Source organism: Nycticebus coucang, chromosome 9 (genome assembly GCF_027406575.1).
Source record: "Nycticebus coucang isolate mNycCou1 chromosome 9, mNycCou1.pri, whole genome shotgun sequence".
Lineage (NCBI taxonomy): Eukaryota > Metazoa > Chordata > Mammalia > Primates > Lorisidae > Nycticebus > Nycticebus coucang.
The window spans coordinates 66,903,102-66,927,956 of NC_069788.1; the positions used below are offsets into that span (position 1 = coordinate 66,903,102).

The 24,855-nt window shown below is 39.0% G+C and overlaps 1 long non-coding RNA gene across 2 annotated transcripts in view; it reads left to right on the plus strand.

Annotated features, from left to right (window-relative positions):
- LOC128594113 (uncharacterized) overlaps positions 1 to 22,827 on the plus strand; it is a 57,683-nt gene extending 34,856 nt beyond the window's left edge. Inside the window, exon 4 of one of the 2 annotated variants that reach the window (XR_008382493.1) lies at positions 20,837 to 22,827. This is a non-coding gene — a long non-coding RNA (uncharacterized LOC128594113). Of the gene's footprint in view, positions 1 to 2,621; positions 2,750 to 20,836 lie in introns of those variants that run through there. The other variant, XR_008382492.1, reaches the window with a different exon arrangement.
- Positions 22,828 to 24,855: the final 2,028 nt, after the last annotated feature.

Below are 24,855 nucleotides of genomic sequence, written 5' to 3' on the forward strand. Positions count from 1 at the left end.
GGAGATTTCCCCACCTCCAAAGCCAAGTTCAGGAAAGACATGTTGCCTCAGTATCTCTATACAGGGTATATTTCCAGTTGTCTTGATCTGTCTGGTGCTAGTATTTACTTTTAGCTGATCAATAGTTATTTCATTATTTTATAGTTAGCAGCAAGCTTCTTGACAAGTTAGAGCACAAAAACCTTTGAAAGCTGATCCCAGGCCTGTGTAGATAAGGAAAGCATTAGTTCTGCTGGACAACATTCAGTCATATCCTTCCCCATGGCAATGACCTTCCTTTTCTTCATGGGCTGCCTGACCAAGGAGACGTAAAACAACTGAATGGTACAGACAGTGCTGGAGAGCACTGTCATCAGTTTGAGCTATCATTATTGAAACAGCTTCCAGCTACTAACATCCTTGAGATGAGACGTGTGAAGGAGAGTGGGTCAGGCTTTCCTTTTTTCCTGCTGGTATTTGTTTTTGCTTCTGATGGTATTCCCTGCTTGGTAATATATGCCTTGACTTTGTGACCTGTCTTCCTGCAATAATTCTTTGGTGGAAAAACCCAGCAATGCAGCCAAGAGTTAGTCCTTCCTCTGGCTCCACACGCCTGGCCCAGAGATCACAGCATGTAGGGTTAGCAAACACACGTAGCAGGGTTCCTGTGCTAGAAACTCAGGACTCTTTTTCCAGTGCTGGGCCAATGGAACATCATTATGTTTTCAAGTTTAAGACTTTGGCTAATTTATGAATTAACCAAAGGGTGACTATAACTTGGCATGTGTAGCAACCAATCAGTTGCTAAGCCAATCTTCTATATTTTTCAGATATAAGGCTGGTTGGTGGTGTTGGGGGCAAGCAGTAACAGAATTAAAAAACAAGATAGAGATTTACATTCTCAAAGGGTAGAATAAATCCATTCACTGAAATTATCACAGAGACACTGACAGAGAAAATCACACTAGTTGTGACAGAAAATAATATTTGCATCATTTACTTCACTGAGAAATTTGATGCAGTAAATAGAATAATTTAGGGTGCTAGATTATCTCAAGGAGACTGGGGAATATTTCAAGTTGGCCCTGTATTATCTGCAAGATTGCAGTATACATCTTGGTTTCTATATGCAAATCCATCCATCCTTCCTTCCTTCATTTTTTCCTCCCTCCCTCCCTCCTTCCCTCCCTCCCTTCCTTCCTTCCTTTCTGATTTAGGAATCAAGTTTGACCTATGTGCAATCCCAGTGGGACAATAAAATGATGCAGCTGCTATGGAAAATAGTAATGTGGGCCTTCAAAACATTAAAAATAGAATTAACATATGATTGATTAGCAATATCACTTCTGGGCATACTGCATATGTAAAAGAACTGAAATCATGGTATCCAAGAGATATTTGTGCATCTATGTTCATAGCAGCACTAATCACAATAACCCAGCAGAAGTGGAAGCAAGCCAAACATTCACTGATGGGTGAAGGAATAAAAAAAACATGGTCTAGATGTACAGCAGACGACCATGTAGCCTAAAAGGAAGGAAATGTTGTCACATGCTACACTGGATGAATCTTGAGGACATTACGCCAAGTGAAATAAGCCAGCCATAGAAGGACAAACTCCGTCTGATTCTAATTACATAAGGTATCTGAAGTAGTCAAATTCATAGAAACAGAAAATCAAAAGGTGGATACTGGGGATTGGGGGGAGGGAGATGTATATGAAGTTTCAATTCTGCTACATGAAGTTCTGAAGATCCGTTTCACAACAATGTAAATATGCTTAAAACTACTGAACTGTATGCTTAAAAATGGCTAATATCATATGTATGTGTTTCTTTGCCACATAAAAACAAAAATGAAGTTTGTAAAAGAGAGAATGGTCTTTCTCTTGTCTATCCCATAGGATTAACATGAGGATCAAATAAAGGTAGTGAGTACATGGCCAAGGATAATTGTAGCATTGCTTATGATAGGAAGCAATCCAAGGGTTCACCAGTAGGGCGCTATGTAAATAATGATAGCATATCCATGTAATGGAAGACAGAGTAGCTATAAAAACAAAAGATGAGACTGTTCTCTGTGTGGAATATCTCCTAGGGGTTAAGTGGCAAATGGGTGGCAAACTGCAGAAGAGAATCTATAACATACATAATATCTTTTGTCTAAGAATAGGAAAATATGAATATATATTTGTATATGTTTATATCTTCATAAGGGAATTCCGAAGGGTATCAAAAAAACTCAGAAGATATTTACCTATAGGCGTGACCAAAGGAGAGGTGGGGGCGAGGAAGGGTGAGAATGAGACTTTCATGGCTTTCCTTCAGGGATTGTTTTCATTTTGAAACATGAGAATGTATTGCCCATTTTTTGAAAAGGTACTATGTGAAGAGGATTTTAAAACCTGTAAATATTGTATGTGTGTAAAGGACATTGTCTTTTCATGATTATTAATACACATCAAAATAATTGTGGGCTTTATAGATATTTGGTCAATCAATAAATCATTAAGAACCTTCCTACTGTATAATATACTTAAAATGAAAGGTTTCAGGTTTGCCACATTTTCCCAAGTTCATGTAAAAGTGGGAATTATTGATTTGGAATATTTTTGTTCACTTGCTTGTTCACTCCTTTCAAAGGTGTCTCCTGGACTTGAATAGTTTAATTCCTAAATTTCAACTGGAGGTGATGGTCATCTGTCTATGACACCTGTCATCCCACAGACTTGATATAGCTGATAAAGTTGGCTGGATCATGGCTGGAAAGAATCCATGTTATTAAAATGTCTATACTGGGGCGGCGCCTGTGGCTCAGTCGGTAGGGCGCCGGCCCCATATACCGAGGGTGGCGGGTTCAAACCCGGCCCCGGCCAAACTGCAACCAAAAAAATAGCCGGGCGTTGTGGTGGGCGCCTGTAGTCCCAGCTACTCGGGAGGCTGAGGCAAGAGAATCGCTTAAGCCCAGGAGTTGGAGGTTGCTGTGAGCCGTGTGACGCCACGGCACTCTACCAAGGGCCATAAAAAGTGAGACTCTGTCTCTACAAAAAGAAAAAAAAAATAAAAATAAAAAAAAAAAATAAAATGTCTATACTTTCCAGAATTCTACAGATTCAATGCCATCCCTATTAAAATACCAACATTGTACTTTCAAGACTTGGAAAAAATAGTTCTTCGTTTTGTATGGAACCAGAAAAAAACCCAAATAGCCAAGGCTATTCTTAGTAATAAAAACAAAGCTGGGGGCATCAGCCTACTAGAGTGTAGGCAGTACTACAAGGCCATAGTGAGCAGCATGGTATTGGCACAAAAATAGAGACATGGATATCTGGAACTGAATAGAAAACAGGAGATGAAACTAACATCTTACAGCCACCTAATCTTAGATAAACCAAACAAAAACATACACTGGGAGAAAGAACCTCTATTCACTAAACAGTGCTGGGTGAACTGGATATCCACATGTAAAAGACTGAAAATGGAGACCCACACCTTTCTCCACTCACAAAAATTGATTCAAGATGGATAAAAGACCTAAACTTAAGGCACAAAATGACAAAAATTCTCAAAAAAAGTATGGGAAAAATACTTGAAGATATTGGCCTGGGAAAAAACTTTAAGAAGAAGACTTTCATGGCAATTGCAACAACAAAAATAAACAAATAAAACAAATAAACAAATAATTAAACTAAAAAGCTTCTGTACAGCTAAGGAGACAACCAAAGCAACCTACACAATGGGAAATAATATTTCCATATTTTGAATCAGACAAAAGCTTGATAACTAGGATCTACAGAGAACTCAAATTAATCAATGTAAAAAGAGCCAACAATCCCTTAAATCACTGGGCAAGAGAGAATAGAACCTTCTCTTCTTTCTCTAAAGAAGACAGATGAATGGCTAACAAACACATGAAAAGATGCTTGTCATCCCTAATTATTAGAGAAATGTAAATCAAAACCACCCTGAGATACCATCTAACCCCAGTGAGAATGGCCCACATCATAAAGTCTCAAAGCTACAGATGCTGGCATGGATGTGAAGAAAAGAGAACATTTTTATACTACTGGTGGGACTGCAAACTAATACAACCTTTTTGGAAGGAGGTATAGAGAACCCTCAAAGAACTCAAACTAGACCTCTCATTTGATCCTGCAATCCCATTACTGGGCATCTACCCAGAAGAAAAAAAAAAATCCTTTTACCATAAGGACACTTGCACTAGATGATTTATCACAGTTCAATTTACAATAGCCAAAATGTGGAAACGGCCTAAATGCCCACCAACCCAGGAATGGATTAACAAGCTGTGGTATGTGTGTACCATGGAATACTATTCAGCCATCAAAAAGATGGAGACTTTACATCTTTTGCATTAACCTGGGTGGAAGTGGAAGACATTATTCTTAGTAAAGCATCACAAGAATGGAGAAGCAAGAATCCTATGTACTCAATTCTGATATGAGGACAATTAATGACCTAGTACACAGTGGCGGGTGGGGGAAGGGGAGAGCAGAAAGAGGAAGGGAGGGAGGGGGTGGCGGGGTCACAGTGTGTAGCACACCTTTTGAGGCAGGACACAATTACAAGAGGGACTTTACCTAACAAACACAATCAATGTAACCTGGTTCTTTGTACCCTCAATGAATCCCCAACAATTAAAAAAAAAACAACTTGCCTGGACAATTGTCATCCTGATTCCTTTCTGCTCTGTCACTGCTCCCTCCATGGAGGGTAAGGGAGGCAAGGAGAGAGGAGAGCTATGTTCTGATCACACAAAAGACAATACCAGTCTACCGTGTAATATGCTCTAGAAAACTGGTTCCCAGTGGGGGGCAATTTTCTCTCCCAAAAACCATTTGGCAATGTTTGGAGATGTTTTTTGGGTGTCATTATTTGGGGCAGGCTGCTACTGGCATTTGGTGGGTAGTGGGCAGGGATGCTACTAGATATCCTATGATGCCCCAGACAGCCCCCCTAGCAAAGAATTACCCAGTCCCAAATGTCAACAGTGCTACCAAGGTTGAAAGACTCTATCTCAGGAGAAAGGAGTTTTATCTGAGGTATTTTGAGTACCAGAGAGCCTTATGATGTACAGGAATGACTTCTCAATGGTGAAATCTCTAGATCATGGCAATTGATGGCAGAATCTCTGGCCAGAGATCCTTTCTGGCTCTTTTCAAAACATGTGATTGTGTGTGTCAGCTTAGTCCTCTAATTCTTCATGCTTCCCTTGCTCACAGTAGACTGTTTGTTAATGGATTAGTTTGCTTCTTTCCACTGTTACGGTGCACGGCATGCCAGGATGAGTCCTGTTTTTCAAACAATAGCACCCTCAATGTGTGTTCTGCCACCTGGAGTACAACAAGCTTTAAGTCTATTCCATGTCCCCTCTAAACCAGAGCTCCTCAATTGTGATTGCTGCCTTGTCATCGGCTTTTATGAAAGGATGCTTTCAGAAGAGGGCTGAGGGATTTGGGCTGTGTCAACAGCTATGGCTGTCAGGGTACAGTCCCTGGAACAGCAGAGTCAGCATCACCTGGGTCCCAGCCCAGATGTACTGCACCAACAAGTTAGGGGGTAGCACTGGCAGATTGTTAAATGAGATTTCCATTGATTCTGATGCATTTTGAAATTTGAGAAGCACTGGTTTGAAGTAAGGATACTGTCAGGAATATTATTTATTACTTACTTTGAGAAACACTGGTTTGAAGTAAGGATACTGTCAGGTATGTTATTTATTACTTACCCAGTGCCACTTTTATGAGGACTTAGGAGACACATTTCTTTCTGGTACACTTTCTTGAATGTTAAAAAAACTAAACAAACCAAAAACCTTAGGAATACAGGGTATGATGTAATTGGTCACTTTCCCTTTTCTCACTTACTGCTAAAAGTTAGGAGTCATAGCTATGTCTCCTGTAAGAGTATAAATGATGGTCTATGTTGCTGTATTAGCTTCTTTGTTTTTCTATCCTTTTTCTCACATGCATTCAATTTATCTATCTTGTTTTCATGTGTCTTGTGTGGTTCAATTTTTAAAAATATGTAGACTACAAATATCTCAGTGTCAACGTTAGTATTTGTTGTCTCAGAAAAGCTAGGTAGGATGGACTTTCCAGTAGGAGTTAAAATGTTCTTTTCATATCCCTTCTTCGTGAATTCCGCATTCATCCCCTAAGTCTGGGTTTAACTTGCAGTCAAGGGATTGTAAGCTCGCAGAATTTTTAGGTTTTCTCTAGCCTTCTGAGCTTGAATGAGTCCATGTGATTTCAGGCACTTGGGACCTCTGACCCGTGAGTCACTCTTAGAACATGCCATACCAGTTGAGTTTTTGTTCTTCTCCATGGTTGTCTCAGAAATGTTACCTTCCTATGCAATAGATGTGTTCCTAAAAAGTTACATACAATCTGAACCATGTAGATAGAGCACAGGTACTCTAGGGACCAATGTTTAAAGAAATCTTACGGCCAGGCTTACTGGGAGGCTGAGACAAGTGGATTGCCTGAGCTCACAGAGACCAGCCTAAGCAAGAGTGAGATCCTGTGTGTAAAAAATAGCCAGGCATTGTGGTGGGCACCTATAGTCCCAGCTACTTGGGAGGCTGAGGAAGAGGATCACTTGAGCCCAAGAGTTTGAAGTTGCTGTGAGCTATGACGCCATAGCACTCTACCAAGGGAGACAAAGTGAGACTCTGTCTCAGAAAAGAAAAAAAAAAGGGAAAAGAAAGCAATATTATGGTGAATCCTTTAGTAACACAAAATATTGTACTTATCTGCAATTTATGTTTTAAAATCAGATTTCCTGATGTTAGGATTTATACATATTGAGATTTATCTGCATATAACTTCATGTCTAAACCTACTTTTTCTATAAACCAAGTAAAAGAGTTCCCTCAATGTGATAAAGGAAAATTTTCAGAAAGATGAAGGGGGAATCCTGAGAATCAAAACCCCCAAATTAGAAATACAAGGTGGTGCTTTTTTACTGACAAAAAGTTGAGTCTGGGGATAACAATGGAACTTTTGTGAAGGACTTATGTAGCTAATTTTCTTTTTTTTTTTTTTAAATGAAAACAGAATCAAATCAAACCACACCATTGCATATTAGGAATTTTTGGAAACACAGTGGAACATTCCAAGATAAAATATTAGGTCATTTCAGGCTTTGAGGTGGGGTGAAGTGAGCTAAATTGATCCTTGGTTTGTTTTGCTGTTGGTTTTGGAGAGGAGCTAAAACATGTATTTGAGCAGGAAGAACACTGGAAAGCATGTCAGGAATCATGAATCATTCATTCACTCTTTAAATATTTACTGAGTACCTACTATGTGCCTGGCACCGTGCTAAAGTCTGGGGATGTAGCAAGGGGACAAATGGACAAGGTCTTGCCCACACAGACCCTGCATTCTTGAAGGTCAACTTTGCTCTATTGCATTGGAACAGAGTAGCTTTTGTCTAGTCATTTATCCAACCTGGCCCTCAGTTGTCCAACTGTAAAATAAAATGGTTAGACTAGTAATCTATCTCCAGGTCTCTTCCAGGATGTCTCTAGGATGTCTTGATTCTATAATCAGGGAGTGTGTATTTCTTTGATACTGTGAGAGAACTGGCAGGTCAGAGTTTCTGGAGAGTTTTAACAACTTGATTAAAAGAAGAGGGATGGGCAGAGCCTGTGGCTCAATGGAATAGGGAGCTGGCCCCATATGCTGGAGGTGGCAGGTTCAAACCCAGCCCCGGCCAAAAACTGCAAAAAAAAAAAAAAAAAAAAAAAAGGGAGAGGGATCTGGGGAATTTGTCTTGAAGCTACATTTCCACAGCCAAGAGCACATCCTAGCTGAGGTTGAGTGCCATGTGAGATGATGTGCTAATGGAGGGCAGACTGATGCTCACATTTCCAGCCCCGCTCCTGGCACTGCCTCGGCTTTCTCTTCTGTCTTTCTTCTCTTTGCCTCTTCGTCTTCATCTGGCCAGTCAGGATTATTTCAGGGAAGGAGAAAAATGAAGTCATCCATTTCCACTTTGGGAGATAGAGAGGTGAAAACTGGGAGCCTGCCCCAACTTCAGAGTCAGCGCAGAGAGATGAAAAGCCTGTGTTCCCTAAAAGTCTGTTATGCCTATCTCTGCCAGGCTCCAAGGGGAGAGAAGAGGGTCCAGGGAGCCTTGAAACAGGGCATGAAGTCTGCTGTCCTTGGAGTCCACAGAAATGTTAGGCTAAGGGGGTCTTCCAGAATCATCTAACCCTAGAGCCACAATGGCATCCAAGCTACCCAAACTGGGCAACGACATCTTGGATTTTCAAAGACCTTCAGGAATAACAATTACATCCCTAACCATGAATTTTTGATGTTCAGTGATTCTAACTATTGCAAATATCATCCTTTTTATTGACCCAAATCTTCAATTCTATAATTCCCTTCTACTAATATTTTCTCTTTCTTTCTTTACTGCTAAAAGAAAATGGAGCCCACCAGGCACTTCCTCTCCAGTTAAACACTGTATACCGTGTGTTGCTCTTTGGATATAATACTTCAGCTCTGCACTGGTAAGGTAGAGGAAGAATGAAGTTGATTGTGCATTCTAAATGATTTTCTCCTGCCATATTATATTCTGTATTGTGCATTGCCTGGAACACATCCTTATAATCTTCACTAAGTGCCTTCCCACACTGAATAAAGTCATTTTTAATTTTAATTTTTTCTGGGTCATCCTGGGGTCATCCATTAACATAATGAACACAAATATGTTCTTGGTGCCATCACTGACTTGTTGCTGAAAAAATGAAACCCCACAGACCAAGGACTTACCCAATAGCTATCACTCCCCTATGTTATCACGTTTCTTTCCTGGACTCATTTGCACTTCATAGCTTACATACTCAGGAATTGCATTGCTTGCCCCTAAAGTTCTGGACATCTGTTTTCTTAACATTAATTTCATGTTCTTTTTCATATTCCCCAGGTCCCTCTTGCAAAGGATACGCCTGGACACCAGGGAGTACAGTTGAATATGCTTATTTTTAATTCTTTCAAAGATTTGTATAAACCTTTCAAAATCTGTACAGATGCCACTGATCTGCAGAGATTCACTGGGGACTTATTACATAGCATGCAAACAGCTCCTGCATAGAAAAAGCACATTGTGTTATGTTGGTGTCTCTTAAAGTCCAATAGGATCAATCAGCTCCGCAAAATATTTAATACAAACAGCAAGCAGTTACTTCTAGGCAAGACTGTCTGGGAGACACTTTTGTCAATTGGAACAAATGCTTTATTTTAGATGGTAGGTCCATTCTGCTTCTTTTGTCAATGCTTAGCAAGTCGACAAGCATAAGACAGAGTCAAAAGGTAGTAGAAATTTATCAAACAATTCCCAGTTAGGCAGATGATGTTTTGGACTATTTGAATGGGCTCCTAACCTGTGATGAATTGCTGCCATTTTGACAGCAACTAAAAGATTTCTGAAATGTTCCTCTTCTTTTTATATCAGATTTGGATCACAAATAGAAGGTCTGTAGTTACTTTGACTGGTGCTATATTTGGGGTTGTTCAAAACCAATTAATAGGCAGACTGCCTGCAGACTGGAAGGTATGCAATTCAAGGCACAAAAGACCCACAACACTGATAGAGCTCTACACCAGGAGTCATCAGGCAACCTTGGAAGTGAGCTCCTCACCTCACATCCCACTGCTGACCATCTCAATGACATGGAGTGTACTAGAAAGAGACCCATCTTGGTTCAAATCTTAGCTCTCAGCTGTAGAGAAGGCAATCTTAGATAAACCACTTCTCTGTGCTTCTGTGTTCTTATCAATATAATAATAAAGCCTATCTCAGAGCACTGTGAACATCACTAAAGGGGTAATGTAACCTGGGGGTAATGTGGCACATAGCCAGGTGGTCAGTAAACAGTAACTATTAGAGCCACATGTTTCCTCCTCCTACTTATTTGTCTTAATGATTTCCACTTTAAAATAAATACATAAAAAAGAAACCCCAGCATTGCTAATTTGCTTCCAGATGTCTAATCCTACATTCATAAAAGAGACAGGGATTATTGAGCAGAGCACGGTAATGAGAACAGGGGACCTCAATGTTGGGCAAAAGTCCAAGACTAATTCAGAATAGATACAAGAACATAAGCATTTTGGGATCTCTTTCTCTCTCTCCCCTCACATATCCTAAGGTTTTAGTCACTACTCATTGGTGATATTATATTATCATACTTATTAGCCTTTACCTTTACTTTTTTTTTTTTTTGAGTCAGAATTATCGCAAGTTAGAGTGCAGTGTCATGATCATAGTTCATTGAAACCTCAAACTCCTGGGTTCAAGTGGTCCTCCTTCCTCAGCTTCTTGAGTAGCTGGGACTACACATGCCCACTAACATACTCAGCTAATTTTTATATATTTGTAGCAACAGAAGTCTTACTCTTGCTCAGGCTGGTCTCCATTTCCTGACCTCAAGTGATCCTCCCACTTTGGCTTCCCAGAGTGCTAGGATTATAGGTGTGAGCCACTGCGTTGCCTGATACCAATTGGATGCCATGGTGGCCTCTAGAGTTAGATGATTCCGGAATACCCTCTTAGCCTAACATTTATGTGGACTCCAAGGAAAGGAGAGTTCATGCCACATATTATTCTTTATGCATGCTTTTAACATCTTAGCTTTTTCTCCAATTTCTCTTGCTCCCTTCCTGTAAACACATAAAGCCATAAGCAGGTATGTCTTCATTTGACGTCACGATTTGTAGTTCTATATCCCAGAGAAGTAGTACACAATTTTCTGATATAATCATCCTATTAATAATCCATCTTCCTGGGTTCCAACTTATATCTAATGAATCAATCTCATTGGTGAGGTGATAGGGAATTATATTTTTAACCAATGCCTCCAGTAATCCTTCTAATCCAATAATGTTAAGAAGCACTCTCTCTTGTAGCCAGGCCACTTTACATGATTTCCTGGTCCCAGGCAACCATGCTGAAATCGTACGTCCAAGAGAGCAGGGTGAGAGAATGCTGATGAATCTACCCTAATTAATACCTTTTCCCAAAAAATGTTTTCTCTAATACATCCTATGGGTCTTGGTTTGGAGGAATCATCTTTCTATTTATTGGATAGCATGTTATAGAAGCTGTAGAATTTATATACAATGATATTACAAAGCATTTTATCTTTTACATTTGAGAAAACTGAACAACAAAAATGAACAAAGTACTTTCCTTAAAATTCAAATTGGTGCATCATTTGTTGCTGCTATTTTCAATTTTTCTAATTTCTCCTTCTTGGATGCAACCTCTTCTAGTTAAAATATGGATACAAATAGAACTTAATACTGCCTTGTTTTGCAAGGTTGGGTTCCTAAAAAATCCACTGATGGTGGATTTGTGATAGTAATTTGTGGTCTGTCTTACGCACACACAGCCTTACAGGGGATGATATCTTCTTATGGGTAGAGTCAAATATCTTTTTGGAAGTTGTTTGCCCCAGGTTTTTTAGGCACATAGAAGATCACATTTCATAAAGTTAGCCTTCTTGCTTTGTATCTAATCCGAACATTGTAACACCCAATTCTGAGTTGTTAGGTCAAAGTGGACTCAGAGAGATGTCCTATGCTGTATGAAAAGAAAATATGCTTTCACTCTGAATAAGCTCACCTCCAGAGTTCACTAAAGCTCATCTGACCAATGAGGGATATCGGACCTCAAGTCATAAACTCACTACCAAGCTGCCTTTGATGATTGATAATTAAAAGCTACTGTCAATAAATTGATAAAGGTCCATGCCAAGAAGCAGCAACACAAGGAATCAGGCTGGTCTAATCAGCTAACATGAGCTATCTCAACTCAATCTGTGTTCTTCTGGGAGAGCTGAAACAACAAAGGAACTCTCCCTGTGGAGCAGACCTCATTTGCCTGGTACACTGCGTGCTCCTTCAGCATTCCATTTGCACCTATCACCAAAATGGGAGCTGTTATTTGCGAACATTTCTAGAAATCAGCAGGTGCCATTTACTCCGGCAGGAATGGTGGTTGGCCACGCTGGAGAATATTAACAGTTCATCCAGGCTCAACAGTGACTTATTGTCTCTGCATAAAAACATTTGTTTAAATATTAAACAGTGGAATCTTGCCTGCTCATTAAAGCCCATAAAGAAAGAACAGGACGGAAATTGGTTAATAATCTTAGACCTTGGCCAACTGAGCAGCCTGAATGCCATTTGTCTTGGTGGCATGTCACCCACCCAGAGGAAGCCTCATGCATCACAAGCCCCACTTGGTTCTCACACAGTGTTTACAGTCCTCTTGTGATACGTGCTGCTCCACTCATGAAACGTGCAGATGGTGTGTAAACCACTTTCAGATTTCCCCAGGATCATTCTGAATAACCTTGCAAGACTGGACTCTTAATTTCTGTTTGTTACATGTAGTGTTGAAGGAGCTCAGAAAATTTCACTCCAAAATATGACCCCTTGGTATAAAGCATATTTTGAATTAAAGGCCATTCAAGATCAAAAAAGCATTGGAGGGGACTTTTCTTCTATCTGCATAAACTGGGGGACTAAGGGCAGTGGCTTCCCTTCCTTTTCCTATTACCTGAATATGTTGCAGGAAGAAGGATGAAGGATGCAACCAAACCTGGCCCAAATCATTTAACTATAATACCTGTCTCTCAGGTTAATTTAATTTGCAAAGAGACTCATTTACAAGTCAGTCTGTTTCCCCCCATCTATTTGTTCTCCCTAAACAGCCTTACCTGTACTCCTCATCTCTCCTCTTCAAAACGATGTGGATAAAAATATCTATCGGAACTTCATTGGGGTATTAGGTAATCATTCTATGATTCTCCCTGTGTGCACAGTAGATCAACCTTTCTCTTATTAGTCTGCCTTAATTGTGAGTTGATCTTTCGGCGAACTTTCAGAGGGAAAGGAAACATTTCCCCTCACCTCTGCAGTACCTTGATTTAAGAAAAATATACTGAATAAAAAATGCTTTTTAAATCAAATGCAAGTCATTGAAAATTCACCGGGCTCTTTGTTTGTTTTCAATTCAATTCAATTCTATTCAATTCCAGAGTATTATTGGAGACCCAAGATAAGCTTATCCACCATTTAGTTGGCAGTGAGAAGGTGGTCCTGATGGTTCACCTAACTCATATGTCATATACTATCTGACTGGCAGCGTAATTAACTAGGGTGGACCTAATTAAGATGCCATCCTAATCCTTGACTTTCTTCTGAGAGGACTTTACTGACATGGCTACCTATCATCACAGCAATGGCTGGTATATTCTCCTTTTACAACTTCTATCAAATATAATATTAACTAAAGAATCATAATGTCAGGCTATGCTTTTAAGTCAGTGACCTACCCAAATTTGGAAGTTGTTCTCAAAAGGAGATGGGATTTTCAGTAGAATACTGAGAAAGAGGATGAAATACTGTCACCATTTTATCACTAAAGTCTATGGCTTCTTTAAACATTTCAAGTGACGATGGAACTGAGAAGATGTTTGTGAGAAATGGTTATTGTGCTAAAAGTACTTGAGGTTTTTGCTCTGAAATGTGATCTTTGGATTCAGTGTAGGCACACTTTTCTAAGAAACCTTCAAATATCTTTTAATAGTAGCCTATTAGCTGTAGTGTGAATTTATTTTGTGATGAGTTTAATTGTCCTAGGTTCCTTTATTTAACAGTTATTTGTGGCACACTTACCATGTGCCCTGGACAGGCCAAAGTATGAACTGTGCCAAAATAAAGACTCCCAAGAGTGTAGTATCAGGAGGAGGGGGGTGGTGGGGGGAGGGGGGACTCACAAAGGAAAGTTAATCAGGAAGAGCAGAGCAAACAAATACCTCTGGTGCTACTGGTGGTGGGTCACATGGTGTGAAAATCAAGAACTGAATATGAATTTGGCAATAAGGTCAATGGTAACCCTGTTGAGAGCAGTTTCAGTGGAATGGGTGGAGTGGGGAGGTGATGGTCTGATTGGAAAAGGTTGAAAGGGAATGAGAGAAGATAATTTAAGAAAGTTCTGAAGGAGTTTTGTTTCATGGAGATGCTAAGAATTGGGGCAATACAAAGAAAATTTGCTAAAGACTGGCAGCACCCATAGCTCAGTGGGTAGGGCGCCGGCCACATACACCCAGGCTGGTGGGTTTGAACATGGCCTGGGCCAGCTGAACTACAACAACTGCAAAACAAAAAATAGCTGGTTAACATTGCCTTCACCAATGAAAGTATTTCAAATTGTATTCCCAGCTACTTGGGAGGCTGAGGCAAGAGAACAACTTAAGCCCAAGAGTTTGAGGTTGCCATGAGCTATGACAGCGCTCTACCCAGGAGGACATACTGAGATTCTGTTTCAAAAAAAAAAGAAAAAAATTAGTAAAGAGAAAAATAATCTGTTTTCTTTCTTTCTTTTTTTTTTTTTTGATGGGAGAAATAAAAGCATGTTTGTAAACTAATGGAAATAAATCAGTGGAGACAGAAAAATAGATGATATTGGAAAGAGAGAGAAAAGGCCTTTAACTCACCATATGGTTGATTGAAGTTTCACATATAGAAGAATGTGAGCGCTGTCTTAGAAGCTCAGGAGAGATACAGGGCTTATTGTAAATCCAGACCAAGACACAGAAATCAAACTGTGTAAGTGGGAATTGGAAAACAACACGAAAACCTAAATCATGTTTAAATAAGAATAAATATAACCAGAAGATAACATTTATATAGTAGAGATTGTAAAGTATTGATACTTCAAGACTTTCTTCACCCAGGATATTTGGGGAATAGGATGTTTTGGCTAAGGAATTGTACTAAGTTTACCTAAAGTGTATTCGAATAATATAAAACGAACTTCTCCCCACAACCGCATGAAATAGACTTGAGTCTTTTGTGATTTAGGAACACTGTAAGAAGTTGTAAAGAGTCTCAGGGTTAACATTATGAGCACCGCAAAATAGAGTGAGCATGATACATGGCAGATATACGTTCATTTTATGCTAACTTTTTTATACTATTTTGTAAAGGGCCGGATAATAGAAAATTTTAGCTTTGCAAGACAGGTAGTCTCTGTTGCTGCTACTCAATCATGCCATTGTAGTTTGAAAGTAATCAAAAACAACATATGAATGAAATGTGTTCCAATAAAATTTTACTTATAAAGGCCGGCAGAGGACTTGACTTGGACCATGGTTATTTATTTAAAGAACTCCCTTAATATTAGGTAATATTGCATTATGGTAAGGCTTGAAAGCCTTATGTAGCCTTAGGTATCACTCACTTTTGGAATCTGCATCTGACATAAACAAACTCCTGACATGAAAGATATTGCAACGTTAAGTTGTCAAGTGTTAAAGCCAATGAAAGTTGACTTGAGATGATCTTGTTCAAGAAGCTTAATCTCTTTAAGCCTAAATTTCCTTCACTGTAAAATGGGGGATAATGCCTGTTTCATAAGGTAGTTGTCACAGAGCTATGAGTTATTGTTTACTCAGTATTTATTTTACATCATCTGGTTTCTCTGGATTTTTTTGTCTCTTTGTCATAAATATTAAGTGGGGAATTTTTCATTCAGAGTTTTCTAGCTTCTGTTATTTGGAAGCCAATAAGTAGGGATTTGTTGTGAATGACCTAGATAAGTGACATCACCACTACCTTTCACGTCCCCAAACCCCTTCACTCACCTGTCAGCCCTATAGAGGATACCCTCTCTATTCAGCATTGGAAATTAGAGCAACTTAGGGAATGAACAGGTAATCTCCCTTAACTTGCTGAGCAAATAATGAGTTAAAAATAGAAGATGCAGTTTCTTTTAACCAGAATGCAATTCATAAAATGCCTCCATGGGAAACTTTATTTTTGTCTCCATGTTACAAATGAGTAAACTGAAGTACGAAGAGGTTGAGGATCATACTAGGTTAAGGGTCTTTCCTGGTTACCAGTTGCTCAAGGTCATCCCTTTGAGACTCTGGACTGGACTGTCCCTAAGGATAGGTTGGGGTCTTCCTCCTGACTTCTAGCACTTACAGATTGTACTGTAATTGCCTGTCTCTTGTCTCAAGGCCTAGCACAGGGCCCATGCAAAGCAGGGATTCCATCAACTTTCGATGAATGCCAATAAGAATGAATATCACCAATGATACCAGCAATCCCTGATCTCTTCTTTTTTTTTTTTTTTTTTTGAGACAGAGCTTCAAGCTATTGCCCTGGGTAGAGTGCTGTGGTGTCACAGCTCACAGCAACCTCCAACTCCTGGGCTTAAGTGATTCTCTTGCTTCAGCCTCCCAGGTAACTGCGACTACAGGCGCCCACCACAATGCCCAGCTATATTTTGGTTGTAGTTGTCATTGTTGTTTGGCAGGCCCAGGCTGGATTCAAACCCGCCAGCTCTGGTATATGTGGCTGATGCCTTAGCTGCTTGAGCTACAGGTGCCAAGCCACCCTGATCTCTTCCATAGCATAACTCCCTTACAAAAATCAAATAAAATCAGCAAGATGGCAAAGAAATGCTAAAAACGGGAACTCTTAGGGAGAGAGGGAAGAAACTGCCCCAAACCCTTTTGTCCTATTCATTCCTCCTCCTTCCCACCCTTTCTGAAGTTGCTTCCCCAGCTAAGGAAGTGAGTGAAGATGCTCAATATCTCCCTTTCATTGCATTTGTCTACATGGGTGGTAAGTTTATTGGGCAGAGGTCATGTCTACACTCCATAAACTTTTCAAAAATATTTACTTTATAGGTGGGGGCCAATCCTTGGCCACAAACCTGACCCACTAGAGAAAGAATGCAGTCTCCAGAAACAGGCCAGCATCTCTCGGTGCTCAGGTTAAGCTTTCTACCCCATGCCAGACCACATGAACAGGAGCTTCCTGGAAATGGGGAAGCACTGAAGTGACCTTCAGTAAGTGTCACCTTGGAGACTGTTGCAGTGTGTTGGAAACAGCAGACCGCGCCAAAGGAAGGTCCAGGTCATGAGGCCTCCAAGAACCAAATCTGTGTGGTATGTGGTTTTGGGCAAATATGTTTACATGTTAAGCCTCTTTTTTTTTTTTTTCCATTTTCCAGTCAAATATTCCCCTCTTCTAAACCACAGCATAGTCACTCCTATTCTCAGGAAAGGCTTGTCTAATGCCAAATGGGAGAGGTCGAAGTGATAAAGGTTGTGGGTGGGGTCAGACCTAACTCTCCCTATCAGTGAGCTCGGCCTTAGATGGATAATTGGATGCCAACAATAGAAGATGGTTACCTTTCTTTCACACAGTGACAAGGCTCATGTCCTCAAGCCTTCCCCTCTCCCCCCCATACCATTCAAAGAAGACTGGATCTCAGGACGAAGATACTACCCTTGGAGCTAAAATTCCACTTCCACTGCCTCTTTCTTGAGTGAGATCTTGGGATTCTCAGCCTAGCTGGCTGGAACATGGACTCTTAGGTGCTCATGATTTATTCTTAAGGAACAGAAAACTTTCTATTTCCCAGATAGTAAAGAATGGGTAATGCCCTTACACATGATTTTTACTGTAAGAGAAGCAAGCACTTGTCAGCCCTCCCATCCCCAGTCATTTCAGATATGATTCCTGAAAGGGGGCATTCTTTCATTCTTCTCTTCCTACAGGCATAAACATTCTGCATTTTAAACTGGAAGCATACAATGTTATCTTCTTCTGGTGTCTTATGTAACCTTTCAGGAATGCTGAAAGACTTTCCGGGCTCTGTGAGGTTGGGAATGGGGAAAAGCAGAAGGGGGCTGGAATGGGGGAAGAGGGAAAAAAAAAATCCAGTTTTTCCATACATCACTGCCTTGGCTGTTTGTGACAAGAAGTTATTGCAATTAAGATATAAGCCGGATGTGTGGGCTAAAAAATCTCAGCTGATATCATAAGCATTTATTGATAATGAAAACTTGGAGGAAGAGATCTGGAAAATTGTTGTCTTTAGTGGTTTCCTATGCAAGAGAACAAACCATATGGATTAATTAAAAAAAAAAAAGTGCTCCACTCTATCTCAGTGAAGAGAAAAGTGTTTATTTTGCTGCCAAAGGAATGTTTCTGTCAAGTCTTAAGTGTCAATCTTCTGGGTTAGGGCTTTACATTGAACTCCACAACACATGCACATTGTCTTGCTCTAAACAATCGTTTTGGACAAGTAGCCCCAGGCTTTAAGAATAAGGGATAAACATTCAGAGGAGACCAGCATCCAGAAATCCCTGATTACATGACTCACTACAACCCAAATAAACCTGAATTAGCAGAGCAGAATAGGCAAATGTCCCTTCTAGACTTGACAAAGGAAAATGGATGTCATTTGAGAGTATGCTATTTTCAAGCAAGACCTCATCATGGAAAAAGCCTAAAGAATGTTCTGGAATATATAATGCTTTGCAAATGTAATGGTAAGCTATTATGGGAATAATTAGTGGTCATTTGTTAAGAGACAGTTTAGAAGTAATATAGGAGGCATAAAATATATCTTAGATAAATGCTAAGCAGAGAGTAAAAAATCTGGAAATAGTAATATCGTGCACAGAGAAGGCCCATGACACAGTGAGGACATGAAGCTTTCTGGAGAGTTAATATTACAGATTTTCCATCAGAAATTTAAATGGTGCATTATGAGCTTTCAAAAGTAGATGCTCACCACAACTTCCTCACCTTCCTAAAGAAACACTTTGGAAATTACCATGTTTCAGATTTTTCTTGCATGAGAACATCACCATGTTTTCTGTGTCATCTTCTACAGTATGAATAAAAGTGCCAGTTTGCTTATCACCAGTGACATGAAAACTGAATGAGAATGGTTCTTTGATGGGCTCCCATCAACAAGAAAAATGGGCCTACTGAGTTGCTGAATCAGTATACACATGTACTCAGCTTTATACAAATGGAGTAATATCTCATCGGGATTTTTGTCAAATGTGAAACAGCCCAAATCTAGTCTGCACCAATTCACCTACTCTCTAGAAATCACACAGGTAACCTGTTTGGGTTAAAAGAAACCTGAAATTACAATAATTTAGAAGACCTTCTGATAAAAGCTGAAGGCCAGAAAATTCAGATGAGTGTTTGTAGCTTGTGCCAATCCTAACTGCAAAGCTGGCCACGGTGAGTTTACCTAAGACACAGAAAAGGATAATCCCCTCCCAGAAGATGAACTATATACCTACCTGAAACAAATGGTAAAGCTTCTTGGTCTCTAGAGAATTCCTCCTTATAGGAAGGCATATAGTAGAGAGTATCAGTTCACGCCATCTGCTTTTGGCAAAGGGTGGAATAGCCTGTCCTCTCTACCCGCTACCTTTGTTTTCTCTCTTGCCATCCACAAGTCCTTATCAGGTGACTGAATAGAGTTTTCTGTCTGGACCTAGCGGACAAAGCTGTTTGTGCAAAAGAGGCATAGGAAAAAATAACCTTCTTCCACAATGATTCACATGCATTGTGGACCAACAAAAGACCCTGCAACTGGCACATTGGGAGGTAATTCAGTTGCATTGTGATGAGGACCCCTGTTTCCCTGGCAACAACATCTCTGCAGGCACAAACCCCTGAATCCCCTCCAACCTTATAGAGAAGAGCTCCTTGAATGACTAGAGGGGCTTCTATGCAGATATGCTCACGAAACCTTCCTGTTGCTTTCCTCTTACTGGGGGTGAACAAGGACATTTATAATGTTTTCCAGATATAGGACAAATAGTTATACACTTTAAAGGCTGTTACCCCAACTGTTTCTGTTCTATTATTTCTAGAGTATCTTTTGAAGGATTCTTAAAGAAGTTTCTAGAAACGAATTAACCATTAACTGAGCCAACTTACTTGTGTGACTCATGGCACTAGTCACTTTAAGTGTACGTGTGCACACATATATTTATGGGTAGATCATACTCTGGAAAATTGATGAGAGGGAAGATTCTTCAGCTGCTTCATTTCTTTCTTTCTTTGATCCACTTAATACAATTTTCAGAGAAGGAACAAATGTCAATAAAACACCACTCCTTAATTCTTCCTACTCACCCTGCTCCTTATTTGGCAAGAAATACTTCTTGAAATTATACTTGCTTCATATGCTTTGCTTGCCTTTTCTAAACCCTAGTATGGGGAGATTTATTATATGGTTTTTAATTTATTCTATTCAGAGTTCATTACTTTTTTATAGCATCACAGGATGCCCAAATTGGAAGTGACCTTGATACTGTCTTCTCTAATACTCTAATCTAACCGGAGTATGCGTGTCCTCTATCGTCTTTTATTCTGGGTAACCAAGTAATTGCAGTATGATGCCTCCAGTCCTAGGGAATCCACTCTAGTTTTTAGAAACTTTACTTAATAGAATTTCTTGCACTGAGGTTTGGTGACACAGCATAAGTTCTCTCTCTTTCAGAGAAATATTTTATAAAGATAGATATTGTGAATCATATTCCCTCTCCTGCTTTATGTTGTGCATTTTCTTGATTGTAGTTTCGGACAAAGCCTGGATGGTGTTAATTCTAGGGGGAGCTGGCATAAAAATATACTTGCTTCCATTTTATAAATGAGAGCTAGTATTACTGAAGCAAATGCTGTCTCTGGTTTACGACAATGGGACAAGCTAAACCATTCTTCATTTCCTATTATAGAGAGACAAACATTAACCCAGCTTTCAAAAGTCTGCATGCTACATCTTGCAGTTTGGGAGGACTACCCTGGTGTGAAGGCTGCTCAGTCCCTTCAGGAACTGGGCTGAGTAATCTCAAAGAGCTGTAGACTCCTAAACCGAGATTCCACACCACAGTTGATGGTGTAGAACATCAGTAATGGTATTAGTTAAGTCTACATATAATAGCAACATCTGTAACAAAAATGCATCTTTTCTATTTCCTGCAGGGGCAACTCAATCACAGGTAAACCTTGTGAGAAGGGGCCAGGGAGATAGGCAGATACGCAGGCTCCAGACAGAAGCCCACCATGGCACTGCGGCACAGCTGGGAAGCTTCCATCACCCTCAGGAAGGCTGCAGGAAAAAAGTTTCCCACTGGGCATAAAGGCTGACGTGGAAAACAATCAAAACAGGGATGGCTGAAATCTATAAAACAATGTTGCATGAGATTTTCTTTATTTAAGTCATAGAGTATTTTTCACCTTGTCAAAGGAAATCTTTCTTGTTATCATTCACTAGGGATGTATAATTGGAGAGATGCATTCTTGCTTCTTGGGAATTTATTAATATATCTAGTACCAATTGCACTTATCCAAGATAGTAAGATACAGATGTCTGAGGACAAAAATGTCACATTCATACCATCTAATTTGGGCCAAAGAGAATCATTTTCTTCTCCGTGAGTATGTTGACCTAATTTTGGAAGTGATGATGGTTATCACTTTTGTACCAGAGAACATGAGGAATGCATCTTTCTCCTCCACTAGCCTCTGTTAGCATCATTAGGGTAGAAATTCTGTGTTAATTTCCCATTCTCCCTCACACAGAGACACAATTGTCTTCCCTTTCAAAGACAAACACCTTTCTCTAGAAAAAGTGGTTGTGGGTGCCAGGGACCTCCAGGGTAGTGAGAGTACACCCACCCAGCCCTGAAGCCCAGGATGGCCCTGAGAAATTCCAGTCTTTCTGGAAGGAAGGTGGTACAGAATGTCCTTGAGTATTTAAAGAGATGCTTACTGAAATAAATGTACCAGAAATAGGCAACTAATCAGGGTAAAACAGTATTTTCATGATTTTTAACATATCACTGAAAATTTTCCTTTATTAACAAAAAATTAAATTGTAACACACCCAGTAGTATTTTAATATTTTTACTCATGGATTTGTAATCCATATCAGTAATTTGATATGTCTAAAAAGAAGAGGTGATAAGCCAACATTTTGTTTTCTCTCCATAGGAAACAAGTCAGGAGGAAAAAATGTAAGGTTGAGATTTACATAACAGGACACCCTTAACAGAAAATATTTTATATTAAAGAAATCTGGATTTCTAATAGGTAGGTACCATTATGAACTAAAAGGTTAAGTATAAGAAAGAGTACACTCCCTATTGTTTTTAGATAAACAGAAAACTTAGACAAATATCCAGGATTGAAATCAGAGGATTCTCCTCCATTTCTAGGTAGTCTGGGCCTAACTCCAAACAAAAACAATTGTAATCTCAGGAAGTCCCTCCCTGAGAGACACAGGTTAAATTTCCCTCTGGAGAATTACCAAATCTGAAGGCATGTGAGGATTAGCAGTCACTTTAATAATGAATCTCATTGGTTTGGTCTCCACACATCTGTAGACATCAATTGTGTCCACAATTCTACATAGCAGCCAAACAGAAAATACATTGTCCACTAAAACTTCCAGAAATGAACTCTGAGTGTGCAGGTTCTCCAACATCTCATAGGGAAGTTTAACCAAAGATGAATTCAGATCTTTTCCTGAGCCATTGACATAAGGAGAGAGACCCCAAAGTGGAGAACATGGGCACACACGGAATAACACACATTTCTTTTTATGTTAAAAACAGAAAATAGCCCAAAAGGGGCAGGGGGACATTTGGAAAAATAATCTACATTTTGGTTTTGGAGATGCCTGTTTCCGGTTATCTATTTATTTTTATTTATATTGAATATTGTTTTCATCTCTGGCTATCATCTATGAAAAAAAGAGTTTGTTTGCATTTAAGCACTTGATACGCAGAATTTATTTTTACCAAAGACAGAAGTAAGAAATAATACGGGATGCATTCATCTTAGCAAATCTTTATAACGATGTGGAGAGTGTAACTTACTTTCTAAGTGTAGAGTATAAATGTCATAACACAATAATTAATTAAGAAAGTGTGGTGAAGGCTATGCTAACAAGTTTGTTATATATATTTCAAATTGTATATAAAACCAGCACATTGTACTCCCTAAATGCATTAATGTACACAGCTATTATTTAATTAAAAAAATAAAAATAAACAGTTTGTGGTTATTTATTTATTTGGTAGTTAACATCTGTTCTAAAGTTTTGCCTGCAAATTATTGTGAATATAAAATTAGATAATATATGAAAAGCACCTTTGCAAATTAAAAGTTCTATAAAAATGACTATACTATTCTAGAAACTTCCATGTAACTATCAATTTGACAATTTATGTGTGTATAAAACCTAAGCTGACTACTATCAGAAATCTGAGTAGCAATCTTGGAAATCTATTTCCAGAAGTATCTAGAGACCATATTTTCAAAACCATTTATTAAAGGAAATAAACAATTCTATTAAGTTCTTTCCTCCCATCTTTATCCCACCAAAGAAATAGAACATTTCTCAAGATGTCCATTCAAAAGCCCCTAATGACTACCTGCCAAGATTGGATTTATATAGAAAAAATTCTCTAGGAATGATATTATGAAGTGTGAATTTCCAACACATTCTCCTCTAAGTTTGTAATAAACTCATTCAGAAATATTTTTATTTCATAGAATTGACTTCCTCATAAGTCTCCGTGGAATCAGCATTAAATATCTGAAGTAGACTCTGCTGGGAGATAGCTACACAATAAAAAGGCAGCTTTAAAGATAAAAGCAAGGCATTGGGAACTGGGAACAAATATGGTGGATGTCTTCATAATGGAATGGCATAACATGATGGTAATTTTTTTCCTGGGATATATTTTATATATATGTATGTTTTTAGAATCGTTTAAGTTTTAAAGAAAAATTGAACAGAAAGTACAGAAAGTTCCCATACACTTTCTCTTCTATTAACATTGCATTATTATGGTATATTGTTACAACTGATGAGCCAATATTAGCCTATTAATATTAACTGAGGTCCACAGTTTACATTAGGATTCACCCTTTGTGTTTTCATTCCCTGAATTTAGACAACTGTGTAGTGACAGGTATCCACCACTACAGTATTACACAGAATAGATTCACTGTTCTAAAATTCACTCTTCGTTCCCTTCCCTTCCCTAGCCCTGCTCTTTTTACTGTCTCCATAGTTTTCTTTCTTTTTTTTTTTTATTAAATCATAGCTGTGTACATTAATGTGATCATGGGGCACCATACACTAGTTTCATAGACCGTTTGACACATTTTCATCACACTGGTTAACATAGCCTTCCTGGCATTTTCTTAGTTATTGTGCTAAGACATTTACATTCCACATTTACTAAGTTTCACATATACCCTTGGAAGATGCACCACAGGTGTAATCCCACCAATCACCCTTTTTCCAGAATATCATGTAGTTGGACTCATACAGTATGTACCTTTTTCAGACCAGCTTCTATCACTTAGCAATATTCATTTAAGATTCTTTCGTAGCTTTTTGTTGCTTGATAGCTCATTTCTTTCTAATGGTGAGTAACATTCCATTGTCTAGGATATACCACAGTTTGTTTCTTCATTTACCTACTGATGGACATCTTGAGTGCTTCTAATTTTTAGCAATTATGAATAAAGCTTCTATAAACATTTATGTGCAGGTTTCATATGGATATAAATTTTCAGCTTATTTTGGTAAATACCCAGGAGTGGGATTGTGGGATTGTTGTATGGTAAGACTAAGTTTAGAGTTGTAATAACTGCCAAACTGTCTTTTGAAGTGACTGTATTAGGAAAAATCTTAAGAAGCAGGAAAAAAGGCAAATTTTGCATGTTTTGAATTCATTTATCATTCATACCCTGTTTCCCCAAAAATAAGACAGTGTCTTATTTTAAGATGTGCTCCCAAAGATGCGCTAGGTCTTATTTTCAGGGGACGTCTTAGCTTTCCTGTAAGTAGGTCTTATTTTTGGAGGATGTCTTATTTTTGGGGAAACAGGGTACATGATATTGAAGATATTAGATGATATTCTACCCAAGTCTATAAGGTTAAAAAGGTTTAGATGATAAATGTCTACGACTTCTCTTCCACT